Source organism: Leptonotus elevatus, chromosome 19 (genome assembly GCF_054856555.1).
Source record: "Leptonotus elevatus isolate MCC_2025b chromosome 19, RoL_Lele_1.0, whole genome shotgun sequence".
Lineage (NCBI taxonomy): Eukaryota > Metazoa > Chordata > Actinopteri > Syngnathiformes > Syngnathidae > Leptonotus > Leptonotus elevatus.
The window spans coordinates 10,528,378-10,546,239 of NC_141257.1; the positions used below are offsets into that span (position 1 = coordinate 10,528,378).

At 41.1% G+C, this 17,862-nt stretch overlaps 1 long non-coding RNA gene across 1 annotated transcript in view; it reads left to right on the top strand.

Moving 5' to 3' along the window:
* LOC147157890 (uncharacterized) overlaps nucleotides 1-17,313 on the top strand; it is a 33,426-nt gene extending 16,113 nt beyond the window's left edge. Inside the window, exons 4-5 of the long non-coding RNA XR_015091396.1 lie at nucleotides 16,199-16,338; nucleotides 17,173-17,313. This is a non-coding gene — a long non-coding RNA (uncharacterized LOC147157890). The remainder of the gene's footprint in view (nucleotides 1-16,198; nucleotides 16,339-17,172) is intronic.
* The last annotated feature ends 549 nt before the right edge of the window (nucleotides 17,314-17,862 follow it).

Genomic DNA, 17,862 nt, shown 5'->3' on the forward strand with positions numbered 1-17,862 from the left:
CAGTCAGCAGTCTACAGGTCGCGTTTGAGCAGACGACTTCGCAATGATGGTGATTTTCCATTGAGAGGTCGTCAAGCGCGCAAGCGAGACAGAGAGAGAAAATCCAAAAAGGAGGAGGGGCTATCCCGGAGAGAAAGAAAGGGAGGAAAAAAACATCTGTAATTCTCAAATGGAATTTCTTCCATCATTGTCCAACTCTCTGAAACCACTCACACGACGACACACAGAAAAACCCTTTCAGGACAGTTGACCCAAAATTGAAAGGTGCGAGTGTTGGGTCTTGGTACAAGATGGCGGTATAGTTAGGCTTGGGTTACTATTGACAAGTAGTTTTGTTGGGCAGTTTGGTCGGTTCGTGGCATGGCTGTCCAAATGAGTTCCATCTTTACCAAGGGCCAAATGTGCAATTCATTATGCACAGTGTATCATTTTGTCACTAGTGTCTCGTCTATATGGGGTCCCTGGACCCAAAACTTTGAGAACCCCTCTATGAAGGAAAAAAATTACTGGGTGTTCTTGAAAACATGGTTTATGCACATTTTGTTCTCTGTTAATGAGGTTTAACTGTCAACCATCTTAACAGTCAATAGATGGAACAACACTAATAAAACACACTACCTTATCTTTAATTTCAACTCGTGTTGCGTACGCTAATGCTTAGTGTCACAAAAATGCCACAAAAAAGCCAAATAAAACAGTGACACAAGGTAGAGTTAGTAGTCTTGTAGCTGCTAGCAAGATGCTACCGAGGCAGCTACATTGCTAGCATGGCTTTTCATGATGGAGTATTGCCAAGAATAAAATGCTACCGGTTTGTTGTTGTATTTTTTGGAAAGTACCGTCCATATGCAATCCACCCCACAACAACATTAACATTTGACATGAAGTAGAGAGCTTTCCAATTCGAGATACTTTGGTGAGCAGTGGGGCAGCATCCTAGAACCTAGCACTTGTCCTAGCTTCCACTTTAGAAGCGTATTACGAATGCTGGTTCAGAAGCTGTTTGTTACATCGGCATTATTGTTTTGAAAGTTTGCTTTTGTCAAACATTTTGTCCCAGAGGGATTGTTGCTTCTTGCATTTTTAGTCCAGATAACGCGTTTGAACTGTCAAACTGTACATAAACACAATAGCGAATCAGCTAGCTCACATCCTTTGATGTCAGGCCTGTCCAAATGGTCACATGATTGATTGGGGGGGGGGGGTCTGACTTTATTGTGGAGAAAACAGCCCCTACACTTTAAAAAGTAATGTGCCCACCACACGGTCCTAATGGGTTCCAGGTGTCAACACACAAACAGCCCCCCACCCTCAAAACGTATATATAAAAGTAGTTACAGTTCTCACCCCTAAATTAATTATGGTATGTACAACTTTACCTGGGACAAATGTAGGTATACGATTTCATGATCAGACTAACTTATTTGGTGGGCAACATAGGAAGTATAAAGTATTTCCAGCTGAGCAGCAAGTTCCCATGGTTGAGCGGGTTCGTGATTTAATGACATGTATCCACACTAATTTACACTAGATCCGTTTTTATGGCATCCCTGCGGTTGACTTTGTGAATTAATTTGCAAATAGAGTTGTAAGGACTCTATTGTAACCTACTATGGCATTGTGAACGTGTGGGCCTCTTCAGCGCAAATCCAAGCTCGATATTTACAAATAACCGTGATTCTTGTTCTCCGTCTTGTAAGGAGGAGCCATGAAGTAGCAATTTTCCTAACAACTGTTTATCGCTGGATGTGAAGCACTTCCTTTCCTTTCTTTTCCCTCCTCCTCTGCTCCATAGTGTTTCTCTGGATTTGTATTGAGTTCTTCACTCAATATAACCCAAACCACAGGATAATCCTTCTGAGATATCCTATCATCGGGCATTTACTGACATTGATCAGAAGGGGGAAATGGGGGTCAAACTGGGCTTGATTATTTACCTTGCGGGTTTCTTTGTAAAATTATTTCAAATGGATTCGTTTCGGAATCAGTCATCCTTGTTGGTGGGCAAAGTCGTTGAATGGTCACCAGTTGCTTTTTTCCACCTCCAACAGGAGACGTCTTCCTCCCATTGCTCTTCCTTCCACTGTAAAAAAAAGAAAGCCTCCTCCCACGAGCTGGCGGGTGGAAAAAATGACACAGCAGCCGACTCAAATACTTGAGTAAAAGTGCTCACAGACATTCTGATTCCAAAGGAGGGGGAGAGAAAAAAAATCTGTTTCAGTTGAATTCTTGATTCCGATGAGGAAGACGAGGCACGGCAAGGACAGTATGGTTTTGTGGAAGGGTGTCAAGTTGCATGTTTTCTCATGTGATCATGAGTGGAGCCCTGATCATAAAAAAATAATAAAAAATGGTTAAAAGGCAGGCGCCCACCAGGTGTTTTATGGGGCAGGTGGAGGTTTGAAGGGTAGCAGGTGGCACACACCTCAACTTCTCCTCGGGCGCAGAAAAGGCACAGGCCGAAATGCAGGCCACCATCTTGACTTTGCCTCATTTACAGTAATCGAATGGTTGTCCTAGTATTCATTGTAAAATCCATTTTAATTCTGTACATATTCAAAATTTACAAGAAAAACTGGCGGCCAATTAAAACTGTTGGCGACCTTTTGATGCTAGTACCCTGTTAGCCATTTTGTCCTTTTTTGAGATTACTAATTTCCCTGCATTTGGGTCCTCCGACTCCATCACACAAACTTAAACGTGTCAACTATTATAGGTTATGACGATTGCAACTCTTGTCAATCATACCATGAATACTATGAGAAGTATGCTAAATAAAAAATAACAAATCTTGGTTGCACTAAAAAGTCTCATGAAAATCACCTTTTTTTTCCTCCTGCACTCCATCTGTGGAATTATTCAAGTGGTGAGGAGGTCTGGAAGAGTCGTTTGACTTCCTTGTTGTCACAGACTGCAGCCGTTAAGAAAATCGAAATCTTCCCTAAGACAGATTCACTAATTAAGACTCTTATGTTCAATTGATTGATTAAATATTGATTAAGCAACAAGATGCTCAAACATCCTTTACTAGGTCAGGCATGAGATGACACAGGCGTGCTTATGTGTTGTTGTTTTTCACACTCAACTTTGACCTTAACCTGTTTTCCACACAAAACTTTCACTGCGAGAACCTTCAATGACATCTTGTAGTAGAACCCGCCAGCATAAAATTGGGCAGGTTCATTTTATTGTGACCAAACTGAATCATGAATTAAAAACATCATGAAAACAATTTAAAAAAATTTTTTTTAAACTCCATCATGTGAAAGTCAGCTTGGACCTCATAAGTCCATCCATCCATTTTCTATAGCACTTGTCGTCATTAGGATTAGCATGGGGCCCAGTTATTTATACCATCAATTAAATCATCAAGTAGCAGTAGATGTGCATCAGGCATAAAATTGTAGTTTCAGACAAGTGGGGAATGTTAAAAGTACACGTTTGGTATGTGAAAGTGAAGCAAAAGCTAAGTGTTTCCATAGTGGGGAGAAAGCAGCAAAGAGTTTCCTCCCTCTTGAAAGCTGAGCCATCGAGCGCAACAAAATCAAAGGGGCGTGGCTAAATGCGGCATGGGAGGAGCCAGCTAATGTGATCTCTCTCATTTCTGTTTATGTTCCTTTTTGAAGCTTTTGCTTTTCATGTTTTTCTCAATGTCTTATTCGATTTTCATTACATCTTCAAATGTATTATCTTCCTAAACCAAACTTCACTCACTTTAAAATAATCCAAGTGAATTCTAGAACAATGCTCTCGACCAGTTAGTCCGGCGCGTGTTCTTTGTCAAACTGTTTACCACATAGGTTGGTTACGGATGGCGCACATTGTCTCTTGTCTCGTGTCATCCGGGTCTCACAGTGCATTTCCCAGATGGGAAATGATATATGGCTGTGTTCAACTTCTCCACCTCAAACCAGCCAGAGAGAGAGAGAAAGAGAGAAAGAGACTCCAGACAGCTGAACTCGCTTAAATGTGTTCCTCATGTGCGCAGTAATATACGGAAAAGATTTCATCCCCTCTCTCGAGGCTTAACCCTTCAGCAGCCAACACCCTCTGAGCTTCTTGAGAGGCTGATTCTCCAACTGCTCATCTTGCACTCGAAAGACCACAAATAAATTGCTCTCAATTTGCTCCTTAAAAGTTTCTAACAAATGAAATGTGCCATTTCAGTTGCTGTGCAGTTAAAAAAAGGGACATTTTTGACCATTGATAATTAACTCATTCACTGCCATTGACGCCTATAAACGTCAAAAATTAATTTTAACTATTTCTATTAGTTTAACATTTTTCCACTTTTGTTAACAAGAGTATGAAAACCTAGAACTTTTTTATTGTGCATTTAGAACAGATATTACATTTGTAATTAATCGTGAGTCTATTGAAGTCGTGCGATTAATTACAATTTTAAAAAATTATCGCCTGACGTAATTTTTTTTTAAAGAAAAGATTTTTAAAAATGAGGGGCGTCAGGCGACTAAAAATTTTGTATATCATAATCAGTCACATGACTTCACTAGTTAACTCACAATTAATCACAAGTTTTATATCTGTTCTAAATGTACAAAAATGTATTTCTAGGTTTTCATACTCTTGTTAACAAAAGTGGGAAAGAGTGTTAAACCAATAGAAATAGTTAACATTATTTTTTGACGTCTATAGCCGTCAATGGCAGTGAATGATTTAATGTGCTTTGATTGTTACTAAAAGTTGTGTGCGTGTGTGTGCTTTGACGCCACCTGCTTTTGCATTTGTTTACTTAATGTTGTTTTCTGAATTGTTGCTTGATTTTCACATAAAACATGATTTGCGTGTAAAGGCTCTCTGCGATAACGATTACCGTCTTGAACAACATCGCATCAAAAGTGAAAGATGTAGCATAAAGAGAATGCCAATGTTGATTCATAACTTGCGTATTATTAGCACTTTTGTTCCACAAAAATATGGAATCTCTCGAAAACTCGAGCTAGTTTGAGAAACTAATGTTCACAATTCTTTTTTTTTCTTTTTTTTTCTTTTTTTCTTCTTTTTAAGAGCTCAGTATTGTTCATTCGGAAATGTCATCATCATTGCTCTTTTTTATTTTTTTTATTATTATTATTATTATTATTTGTGTGTGTGTGGGTGCGTGCGTGCGTGTATTTGTTAGCTCACCAGAAAACCTATTAGAAAAAATCTCATACCGTTCACCTAAACCGAACACCAGAAGACCCGAGGGGACCAAAGAAAACCAAGGAAGGTGAAATCCAGCACCGACCAGACACCCCCTACCAGAACTCCTCCCCAGCCCCAGCCCAAGAAACATCCAGACTCCAACAAATCCAAAAAACATAAAATCAGGGAGGCCTCAAGAGACCAAAGGAGAGACCGAGAAAAGGAAGGAAGGACAGACGAAGCCGTGTGAGATCCGCAGACACCAGCCTCCACCGATTCAATGACCTGAGGAGGAAACAGATTGTGTCTGAGTTTCGGTAGATGCTGGTGTGGTGGATCTGGCATGCATGAAAATCTCCACCAAAGAGGGGAGCCGTCGACCCCCGCCGGAACAGAGCAAGCACAACACCTCGGGGCCCCCCAGGCCGCGGCAGCGCCAAAGGACGACCCCCGGGCCCCGCCAGGGCCACCGGCCGGAGAGCAAACCCAGGAGCAGGAGCGCCCCCCGCCCCAACACGGCCCGCGCCCCCGACCCAACGCAGCAGGACGGGGCACTGCAGGCCCGCCAGGCACCCCACCGGCCCCCAACCCCCACACCCCCCACGACCCCCCGCCCCCCATCCACCCCCGCCACCAGCCCCAGCCGCCCCCAGGTCCCCAATCCCCCAGACACCCCGCACCCCCCACCCCGCAACCCCCACAGCCCCCGGGGACCACCCGCACCCAGGCACCGGCGCCGAAGAGGGGCCGGACAGCGGAGCGGAGAGGGCAGCCGCGCCCACCCCACCCCCCGCCGTGTGGAGGGACGGAACACCGGGGGCAGAAGGGGGAGATGGGGGCACCGGAGGGCGGCCGACACCCCCGAACCCCAGGCCCAGCGGGGGAAGGCCCCGGTCGTCACCCCAGCGTTCTTTGTGAAAGTTAACCCCTGTTACTGAGTCTGCCAGCTCGCCGACTGGCGAACTCTACTCCTAAACCGTGAATGTGACCCCACCCAGTGCATATACAAGTGTGTGTGTGTGGTGCATTAAAATTAGGAGCAGGTGAACCGGAGCCGATGGAAATGATATTCCCACGCTCCGATCCACCCGCCTCCCAAGCATGTTACTGAGTGTATGTGGTGCATTAAAAAAAATAGATAGGGCGGGGGGGGGGGGGGGGACACGGACAGGGGACCGCAGCACTGCTTTATACTGCGGCCCCCAACCGATGGCACCCCCACAAGCCCCCCCCCCCCACAAGTTGTGTGGTGTATTAAAATTGGAGGGGAGTTGTAGGGTGAAGACGGTGTTTCCACCCTACCCCACCCCCCAAAGTGTGTTATGTGCCCTATATGTCTATAAAAGTGTATTGTGCAAACCTAGTGTAGTGAGTTAAGAGGAGCGACCAGCGGGGCCCCCCCCCCCAACCGGGCGGGGGCAGGAGGCGCACCGGCCCACCAAGCTCCCACCCACCCCACCGGGACCCCGGCGGGCATATGGGACCCGTCCAGCGGGGCGATAGGGCTCACCCCCCGGATACTGGGTCCCGCCCGAGGTGCCAGGACGCCCACTGGAGCGGGGCGGGCACGACATCAAACCCCAGCCACCCCCGCCGGCCCCCGTAGCACCGAGACCCGGGCCATGGATGGAGCCCCCGGCCCAGGGGAGGGGAAGGAAGGCGTACCGGGGAGGGGAAGGAAGGCGTACCGGGGAGGGGGAAGGGAGGGGGGAAGGAGACGACAAGAAGGGCAGGGGGCAGCGGCAGGGCCGCAGAGAGAGGGGGAGAGGAGGAGGAAGGGTGACGAGGGAGAAGGGACAGGGAGGCGGAGGACGGGCGGGGAGAGGCGAGGAGGGAGAGGCAGCAAGGGGGAGGAAGGGGGAGGGGAGAGGGAACCACCGGGCACCCCGGTGGCCCACAGGCCCCGAACCGCGTCGCCGGGCCCAGAGCGACGGACCGCGCCGGAACGGCGCCGCCCCCGACACCAGGGAAAGCCCTGCAACGCAGCATCCCCCAAGAGACCCAGGGAACGGCCAAGACGCAGCCGCCACCCAGCAGCCAATAGAGGGGCAGACCCGCCCACGCACAGCCAGGGGGGACAGCACCCACAGAATTAACCCACTGGCATGCCATGAATCCGAATATCAACCCCTGGTGCCCATCGGCGGTGAATCCGCTCGATCCCGCTGGCAGCAGCCGGGTTCCTGACTATAGAAACACACAACCATTAGTTACAAATTGCCTAATACAGAAACATCAATGCAAGTTATAACGCTGCTGTGGCTCTCGCTAACAGGCAGAATTAAGATCCAAGTTTAGGTTAAAAAATTCTATATACGTAGACCATGTTTCTTTAAATTTTGACATTTGGTTTTTATTTGAGGCAGATATTTTTTCCATTAAAATATGATTTATGAGGAGGTTAGACCATTGGTCGATATTCAAAGTTTGTTTATTTTTCCAGTTAACAAGAATTGTTTTTTTTTGCGATAGTAAGGGCTACAAGTATAGATTGAAATTGTTTATGTGGTAAGTCAATTGTTGTTAAGTCACCTAGCAAACACAAGTTTGGAGAGAACGGTATCCTACAGTCCAAGACAGCGGAAAGTTTTTCTAAGACTTTAGTCCAGAAACACATAACCGGAGTACATAACCATAAAGCATGAAAATAAGTGTCTGTAGTGTTTTGTAAACACTGGAGACAAATGTCGGAGTCTGAGAGTCCCATTTTCTTCATCATATATTGAGTAATGTATGTTCTGTGAATAATTTTATATTGGATAAGTTGTAAATTTGTGTGTTTTGTCATTTTAAAAACGTTTTCACAAACTTGAATCCAAAAGACAGATTCCGGAGCTATAGACAAGTCTGTTTCCCATTTTGAGATGGGTAAAGACGTTTTATCAGTATATGAAAGTAACTTATATATTTTTGAGAGTTTTTTTGTTGTTGTCGGAGAAAGCTTGGTAATATCTTTAGCTAAAACAGGCGGTTGGAGCGTACCCTGGAGTGTTGGAATTTGTTTCTTTATCATACTTTTAACTTGCAAATAATGTAAAAAGTTTCCGTTTTTTATTTTGTATTTTTGGAGCAAGGATGTATATGATATAAACATATTATCTGAGAAGAGATGGTGGAGATGTGTAATTCCTTTCTGCTCCCACACATTCAAATAAAACGATTGGTTGTTAATTTGAAAGTCGGGGTTATGCCATAGGGGAGAAAGCCCACTGGGCTCCACTTGGGCTTTTGTCATTTCTAGTGCCTTCCACCAGGCAGTCAGGGTGGCGGAAATCATTGGATTTTTAAAGCAGTTATGTCGCTTAATCGATGTTGTAATAAAGAGTAAATCTAGGAGTCTGAGGTTATTACAATCCTTCTGTTCTAGTTCCAGCCAACAGTTAGTATCTCTATTGGGTTGTGCCCATAAAATAATATATTGTAGCTGGTTGGCTATATAATAGTGCATAAAATTTGGTGCCTCTAGACCTCCTTTGGATTTATTTTTCTGAAGAGTAGATAGACTAATCTTTGCTTCTTTTTTTTTTCCAGTAAAATTTTGTAACGGCTGAGTCCAACAACTGGAACCAGTTAGCCGTAGGTTTAAATGGAATCATTGAGAAAAAATAGTTTATTTTGGGTAAAACTTTCATTTTAATAGTGGCTATTCGTCCTATTGGAGAAATAGGAAGATTATTCCAGCGCTCCAAGTCACTATAAATGCTATCCAGAAGTGGAGTGAAATTTAAATTAACTAAATCAGTTAATTTAGGTGAGATTTTTATGCCTAAGTATTTTAAATTACCTATAGGAAATGAGTAGTATGGGTCCTGGCTTGCAGGGTTCCATGAATTTTCTGTAATAGGTAGAAGTGTTGATTTTGTCCAGTTAATAGAATAGTCTGATAACTGTGAGAATTTAGTTATTAAGTTAAATACTTCCCCTAACGAAATAGCAGGCTTTTCTAAATAAAGTAAAATATCATCGGCATATAGATTAATTTTATGTTCTGTTACCCCAGAGTGAATCCCTTGAATCATTCTTTCCTGGCGTATGGCTAATGCAAGCGGTTCAATAAATATTGCAAATAATAAAGGCGACAGTGGGCATCCCTGTCTTGTGCCTCTCTGTAGAGTAAAACTCTTAGATATAATCCCATTAGTAGTAACAGTAGCTTTAGGAGAATCATATAATACTGACACCCAGTGAATAAATGACTTCCCAAAGCCAAATTTATTTAAAACAGCAAAGAGGAAGGACCAATTAACTTTATCAAAAGCTTTTTCTGCATCCAATGATATAATAACTGCCTTTTTATCATGCCGCTGTGACATACTAATAAGGTTAAAGAGCCTTCTAATATTATTAGTAGAGTGACGCTCTTTAATAAAGCCTGTTACTACTCTTAAGAATAGTGGAGCAAGCATTGACCAGAAGTGCTTTAAAAATATAGCCGGATAACCATCCGGGCCGGGTGCTTTGCCATTTGGCATACTATCTAAAGCACTGTACAACTCGTTTATAGTAAGTGGTGCATCTAACATATCTTTATATTCAGTAGTTACCTGAGGTATATTTAAGCTACTGAGGAATGCCTCAATATGCTCTGGGTTAGGTTTATTAGTTTCTGAATATAGGTTGTGATAATAATTATAAAAAATTTGATTAATTTCTTCTGGTGATTGTGTACATTCACCAGTTGTCCCTTTAATAGCCGTTATAAGCGATTTTTCCCGATTACGTTGAAGTTGATTTGTTATTATATTCAAAGTTGTTGTATCTCAATTGTTGTATTATAAACTCTGTCTTTTTAGTTAACATATCGTCTAACTGTATTTTTGTATTTTGTAAGTCAGTCCATATTTGGTTATTTGGGTTTATTGCGTACTCATCCGTCAGTTGTTTAATTTTATCTTCCAAGTCTTTTTCTAATTTTTGATCCTGTTTCTTTTTATAAGATGAATATGATATAATTTTACCTCTAATTACTGCTTTCCCAGCTTCCCAGAGAAGAGCTGGAGATAGGTCTGGAGAGTCATTTATTTCCAAAAAGTCTGCCCATTCTTTTCTTATAATTTTGTCAAATTCTACGTCGTTTAGTAGTGAGATGTTAAAACGCCATGTAGGTGGTGGTTTAAAGGTATAATCAACTTGTAGGGAAAGGGAGACTGGTGCATGGTCGCTAATAATAATAGGATGTATTTTTGTAACGGTTTTATCAGCAATAGAATTATTTGTAAGAAAAAAATCAATTCTTGAAAAGGACCGGTGCACAGCGGAAAAGAAGGTAAATTCCTTCTTATTTGGGTTTTTAAGTCTCCAGCTGTCGACGAGGCCAAAGTCATCCATATATTCCCCTATTACTTTTGTAGATTGTGATCGCCTTATACATGTTGTTTTATTAGAACGATCTATTAATGGATTTAAGGTTGTGTTAAAGTCTCCTCCAATAATAATAGTAGAGTTCGCTGCTATTTCAAACAGCTTAGAGAAAAATTCATGGAAAAAGGCCGGATCATCATTATTAGGGGCATATAAATTACCGAATGTATATATTTTATTAAATATAGTCACCTGAATAATAATGTATCGGCCCTCTGGGTCTGTTATTGTATTATTTAGAGTAAAGAGTAAATTCTTATGTATGAGTATACAGACTCCCCTTTGTCTACTGTTATAAGGGGCAGAGTACGCTTGGCTAAATTTTTTATCAATAAGTAATTTTTCTTCAGATTTTTGTAGGTGGGTTTCTTGTAGGAGGCAAATATCTGCTTTTAATTTTAAGAGATGGTCTAAAGTTTTTATTCTTTTTGCCTGTGAGCGAGCGCCACAAACATTCCAGGAAACCAGAACTAATTTATGCATACAAATAATATAAACTCAGTCCTATGTATATATCTGTATAGGCCATTTGCCACCACTGGCATGTTATAGGATAGAATCAAAGTGGTTAGGTGATTTATATAGTTTGTATAAAATATGAGGTAACGTGTAAGGTAATGTGTAAGGTAACGTGTAAGCTAAAGTGTAAGGTAACGTGTAAGGTAACGTATAAGGTAACGTGTAAGTAAATAAAACGAGTAGGGAGGTGAAAGTGAAGGAAATTAACAGGGGATTAAACATAACAATACACCAGTAACCCAAGCGAGATTTTTTTTTATTTTATTTAAATATACTTTAGATATAGTTGTGTATTAATATTATATTTATAATATAGCCTAAACATAATAAGTATTCATATTTTTGGTTTTATAACCACATATACAGTATATGTATACACCTAGTAATCAAACTAAGTTTAGTTCCACCAATGCTAATTAGAACTAATTAGAACAGCCAGGGAGTGGAATTGGGGTTCCGGAATAGTTGGCCATCGATATATAACTTATCAACGGCTATCGTAGTCCGTTTACCCTCCTGCCTATTTTGTTTCATTATAGGAAACAGTACCTTTCGCCGCTCATTGATCTCTCTCGGGAATTGATCATTCATTCCAAATGAGGTCCCTTTAAGCTCCCGTCCTTTACTTTTAACAAATAATTTCTGTTTAAAATGCTCAAACTTGGCAATAATAGGATGGGGTTTGTTGCCTCTACGGGCTCCAAGCCGATGTACCCGGTCAAAAGAGATGTTATTTACCGTCTCCTGAGGAATTTTTAATGATGTCGTCATCATTTTTTTTATCTCAACCTCTGGGTTATCAGAGGTATTCTCAGATATACCTGAGAATATTAAATTCTCCCGCATACTACGGGATTGGACATCTAAAACTGTTTCTTTTAGCGTTTTATTCTCCTTTTTCATAGTTTCCAGCTCGGCTGAAACAGCCGTGAGTGAAGAATGTAGCTCGGCATTTTCCCGTTTAAGGACACTTACCTGCTGACTGACGAATTCCAGGCTTACCTTTAATTCTTTGACGTCCTCGAGGATGAGGCCGAGGACGTCAAGTTTTTTATTTATGGACTCCAGCACACTGACCGAAACGTCCGTAGTGGTTAGGTCGTCCGTGTCCATTGCTGAGTCGTTTTTCCTCTTCTTCGAAGAAGGTTTCTTCGACGGTTTCTCGACGGAAGGATCCTCCATCGCGCAGCTGTAAAAATATCCGTCGATGAAACGTTCAAGGTCCTCCACGTTGGGTGGTATTTCAGATCTGCCGGATGAAAGAGAGAAGAGAAAAGCCAAGATATATGATGGTTAAATTTGGATTAGTTTAGTATAATAGAGCTAGTTCTATCTTAGCAGCAGGGCGCCGCCATGTTAGGGTTTCTGGTCTCGCTGTAGGTCTCGCGATAGTCACAGCATCTCGTGAGCGACTTATTCACAATTCTTATTCTGCGACATCAAAATACATAAAGCCGTTGCAACTTTGGGGGGAGAAAGGAAGGAAGGAAAGAATATTTTGGGTGTCATGATGTCCTCAATGCTTGTATATTTTCTGCATCATGATCTTAAATCATTTAGCATACGTCTAAATAACAGTGGATGTTTACATATTTGGAGCCAATTCATAAGCATATGTACGTAAAGATCTATAATTTATCCCAATAAATGACCAAATGGGATGATTGGAAAAATTTTTTATCCAGTCCTTTTCAAAACTCTGGTAAAAATAGATAGCAGTAGTCTAATGAACAAGAAGACACACTGGTTACACACTGCATAGCAGAGAGCTAGCATCTCAAGCTAACGGTACCCAATTTAGGGCCGAAAAGATACAGATATTTTGGCAAACTACAATTATCTGGTTTGAGTGGCGGTTTCTATGACAATAGTTTGGTCTGTTTCTTGGTTTAGAAGTGGTGCGGTGTAAATAAGACCTCATGGCTGTATTATTGTATTGACACATTATTCACCTCCAATGCATTGTGGTGGTTGAAAACACTCCTATGTGCTAATTGGTCAAAGCTTTCAGAACTCCCCAATTTTTGCAGCTGTTTATTATTTTATTTATTCATTGGTGCTGAACTGGCAGAGGTAAAAAAATATATTAAAAAAACACACACACAAGTTTTTCCAAAACTAAAATATAGTGTACACAGACAAAACCCCAAAGTCATTATTTAACCCCTCTAGCTGGTTGTTCCACATATTTATGGGAACTATAAGGAGGCTGGGAAGAACTTTCTGAAGAATATGTGATTACCATTGTAGAAATAATGCCACAAGTGTGTTCAGTTGTTGGAACACACATTTGGAAAATGGTTCTTTTGTAACTTGGTTTCTTTGTTTTTATGCTTTTATTTTGAAATATAATGACACACCGAATAGAAGAATTTCGACATACACATAGACACATGTCTGTGTGTGATCATTTCTCTCATTAATTAAGAAAGATAAATACCAATAGGCAACCCTTCATTTCTATGAATGACTTCCATTTTTAAATTATTATTTTTAGACTCATGTTTAGGGTCGACCTGGTGGTGATATTACATTTGAGGGGATTACACATGGTAGTAATGTTAAATGGTGTTAAGATAATAAGTGGGACCTAAAAAAAAAAGTAATTCCATTTAAACATTCCCTGGAATTAGAAAATTAAGAACCACTTACAACAATTCCTTCCCTTGAACTGAATTAATGACTTTATGACCATTTCCTCCTTGTGGCCACTATTGAACTCTCAAAAGCAAAACGAAATGCCTTAACAGACATTCTCTTCCTCTTCCCTTTTTTTTCCCCTCTGCTTCTCAGACCACAGCACAGCACTATCTAGCAATTAGTTGCCTGCCTTGGACTCAGGCGACATTGTATAGGGATATTTCTGTCACGTTTATTATGCCTTTGCTGACCAGACTGAGTCATGTGGACACACAGGCAAATCTAACCATGGGTTATACTTCCAGCCAAGGGAGGTTCCTACTTTGAATTCACTATCCTGCCTTGGACTCTTCACTTTCTCTCACATCGCTTTTACACTGAAAGAAAATCTTTTCAGATGAATTACTTTTATAGTAGTTTTACAGAACAAAAAAATAATAATCTAAAAATAGGAAGGCAGCATTCCTTTTATTATTTATTTATATTTATATAATTATACTGTTTTTATTTCATATTTATAGATAATTTTTAAAATATTTATTCTTTATATTCTAACCCAGACTTTCACTCTCGCACCCTGTGTAGAATAACTGAGGAGCAGCTCTTTCATAATTTCTCCTTCCCTTCATCCATCCCTCCCCTATCCTGTAGACGTGGTGGGCATATGCGCAGACACGGAGGGAGGGGGAAAAGCGGTGTTACCAAAATAAGAGACAAATTTCTTTAAGAAAAGACATCTTGATGCATCCCACACCAATGTTGAGTGCGGTGTTGCTTAAAAACAAAACAAAAAAAATGCTTTTATTACTTCTTCCTTCTGGGTGCCGAGCAGTCAGTCTGTCATTGGCTGAATGCTGCTTTCGGTCTCAGCTTGCTGGTATGCGCTCAGGCCTGTCGGGAGGAGGATTCTTTGACTCGGCCTGCCTTTCTGACGGCGCTTCATCACTCTTAACAAGTGACTGAAGCTGCTTCACATGTTGCGGGGCTTGCTTCAGTGAAAAATGAGTGTTCCACATGCAACCTATTGGTGTCATCTAATCACCTTGATATAACTTGCTTTTTAATTTGTCCATTTCTCAATAAAGTCTCCTGAAACCAGGCAAGAACAATGATCAGAACAAAAAAGAAGAGAGCGATGACGATGATGATGACGGATTTAAATGTTTCGTGCAACACCTCAGCTCAACTAAATTTTATTTATAAAGCACTTTAAAACAACCATTTTCTGCATACAAAGTGTTGTACATGGAGTAAAACTCAGTCATGTAATAAAGACGGGTAAAACAAAAATAACACAAAATGAATAAATTGATAACATAAGTTAAGGTAAGTAAACAAAAAAATATAAATAAATAATATATAATAATAAAATAACACAAGAAGTTTGTAAGTGAATAAGTCAATAAAATAATATAAATAAGTTCATAACAAAATACAGCAGACACCATAAAACACTGAAACTGATTTCCTCGAGACAGGACAAAAAGTACTTCAATGAGAAAGTCTCCTTTCCGCTCAGCCGGACGTCGATTTGACTGTCATCCGCATAGCAGTAAAAATAAATCCAATCTTTTCTCATGATGGAACACAGGAGCAGCAAATACAATGAAAACAACAGGGGCCCCAAAATAGAACCTTGTGGAACACCATACGACAGTGGGCCACTAATACAATAATAAATAAATTGTATGCAATAGTAAATAAATAAATACATGCTTGAGTAATAAGATAGTATCAAACATTTAGAACATGGAGTGAAGTCACAATCTCAACAAGCTAAATACGTGTTTGAATGGTTTGACGGATTTTCCAGCCAGAGCCAAAACCTAAATCGACATAAAAAAATATATACACGCCAAACCAAGCTAATGCTAATTGTTTTACTAAGGTATGAATTATTCACAGTAGAGCAGAATCACACAGTTTCTCCTCCTTTGTGAAAAACTCCACTGCAGAGAGAGAGGGAAGAAAAATCTGCAGAGAACACAGACTGTAATTTGAAAACCTCAACCGCCCTTGAATGTCTGCTGCGTGTGCGCGCGACTGTGCGTGCATGTGTATACGTGCATGTAGCGCCCTCTTTAATTAGCGCCTCCATCTCCATGAGAGAGTCAAAGAGGGCACAGTGTCTGAACCTTCGTATGCATCCCTCGCTACCATCCACACTCGTCATTTTGGATCACCTCTGTTACTCCCCCTCCCCCCCTGTGAGTCAAATCGGGACATTATACTGTAGGTATTTACATGAACTCTATCTCATTCACCACCAGTGACTCTATAGATAAAAACAGTCAAACATCACAATTATGAGGTTCTGGGTTCGAAACTCAGATGGAGGAGTAGCAAGCTAACTAGCTAGGTTGATACTTTATTTATCCAGTTGGGAAAATTAAATGAATTAAATTAACAGCGTATCAGGGCACTTGTAAAGAAGATATGGCATTCATGCTACCTTTTTCAATGACAGAAATGCTGTTATGTTTTTCTTTATTATTATTATTATTGTCATTATTATTATTTCTCTTGCCAGCTTGCCACTTCGGACACGCTCCACCCTTAAATCCCCTGCGTTTCCCTCAGCTTCTGATGAGAAATCTGAAACCAATAGCAGTGCGGCACATCTGGAGGAATCTGTCTGCTGAGCTCACCCCGCAGTATTTATAATATGAGGTAAGAAATGTCAAATGGACCATTTCTACATCAAAGAGAGAGAGAATGCTGATTTTATTAGTGAATCTATTTACATAAAAAGGGTCAGCTTGTGTGGTCATTAAAAGCATTTAGTCACAACAGCAGCATAACAGCCATATGCCGATTCACCATGTTTGCTTTGAAATCTGAGCTCCACTAATTGACACACATCTGTGAAATTATTAAGAACCGTTTCATACGCAGTAATACAGATAAATGCACAAATTATTTTTTTACAATCACATGCACAGTATGTAAAATGCTTTTACATACTGCGCACGAGCGAAACGCTCTCAGACACACAAATGCTCTCATGCAAGCAGGTGATTTTTTTTTTGCTTACATATAACAAATGAAACCCTTTTTTGTGAAATGCTGTCATACAATTTTTTTGCTGATATTGCTATACACTTGTGAAACTCTGGTATACTCTTCTGAAACACATATTTATGTTTTACTATGCAAGCACATTTCTGTATGATGTGTAAAGATTTTCTTATGCAAAAGTGTGTATGTGAGTGAAAATTTTGCTATGTGTATATGAGAGCATTTCATTGGTGTGAAAACATGTCAACATGTGTTTGTAAAAGTCTTTCAATAAGGGTATGTAAAATGGTTTCACTTAGCAAAATCTCACTCCAGTGCATGAGAGCATTACATTAGTGTATGTGTGAGAGGCAATCCAGTATGATGTCCCTGTCGGCCGCTCGTTGGTGTGAGTGTTTCGAGTACGTGACGAGTTCAAGGCTGATGATGTGGAGCTTCCCCGATATATTCGCTCTCGTCTGCTTCTTTTTTTTCTCTCCCTCTGAGCCGCTCCAAGCAAACATGAGGATGTAACTCGGCACTGCATGGGACCTCGGCCATCATTGAAACACATTTCATCTTGCTCGCCCCTCCTCCTTCTGCCTCCTGCCACTTTTCTCCACGCACATCTCCTTCGTGAATTTTAAGGTGAATTTGGGAGTTCACTGGTTGGACAGAGGGGGGAAAGTGCACTTTTGTCCCTGCAGGAGACCAATGATATAGTCTCCTACAATGTCTCAATAATAATTGAAGTGTCTTCTACATTATGCTTATGATGAAAAACAGTATGGCTGCTTTGAGTTTATGACATGTCTGGTCATGTGGACAGGTGAGCTGCACAGTCAGACAGAGAGAGAGAGAGAGAGAGTAGCGTAAAGCTGCTTTTATTTTTATGTGCAGTCCATGAATGGGCTTTTTTCTTGTAACGTGGATTGTTGGGAAGATGCATAAAACACATGGTCCACATATGGAAACGGAGAAGAAAAAAAATATGCACTAATGTTGCAAAGATAAAGCTGAAACACTGGAATCAATACATTGATGAAGTGAAATTCCGATTCAAAAGTCCCGAAACGCCGCACATGACTTGGTTTTCCAAATCCAAGCGCGAGTTATTTCGTCGTTGCGCACGCTGGCTACTTTTTACGCACGCAAACTGGACCGTCCGGTCTCCCCGCGCCGCGCAAAGGAGAGAAA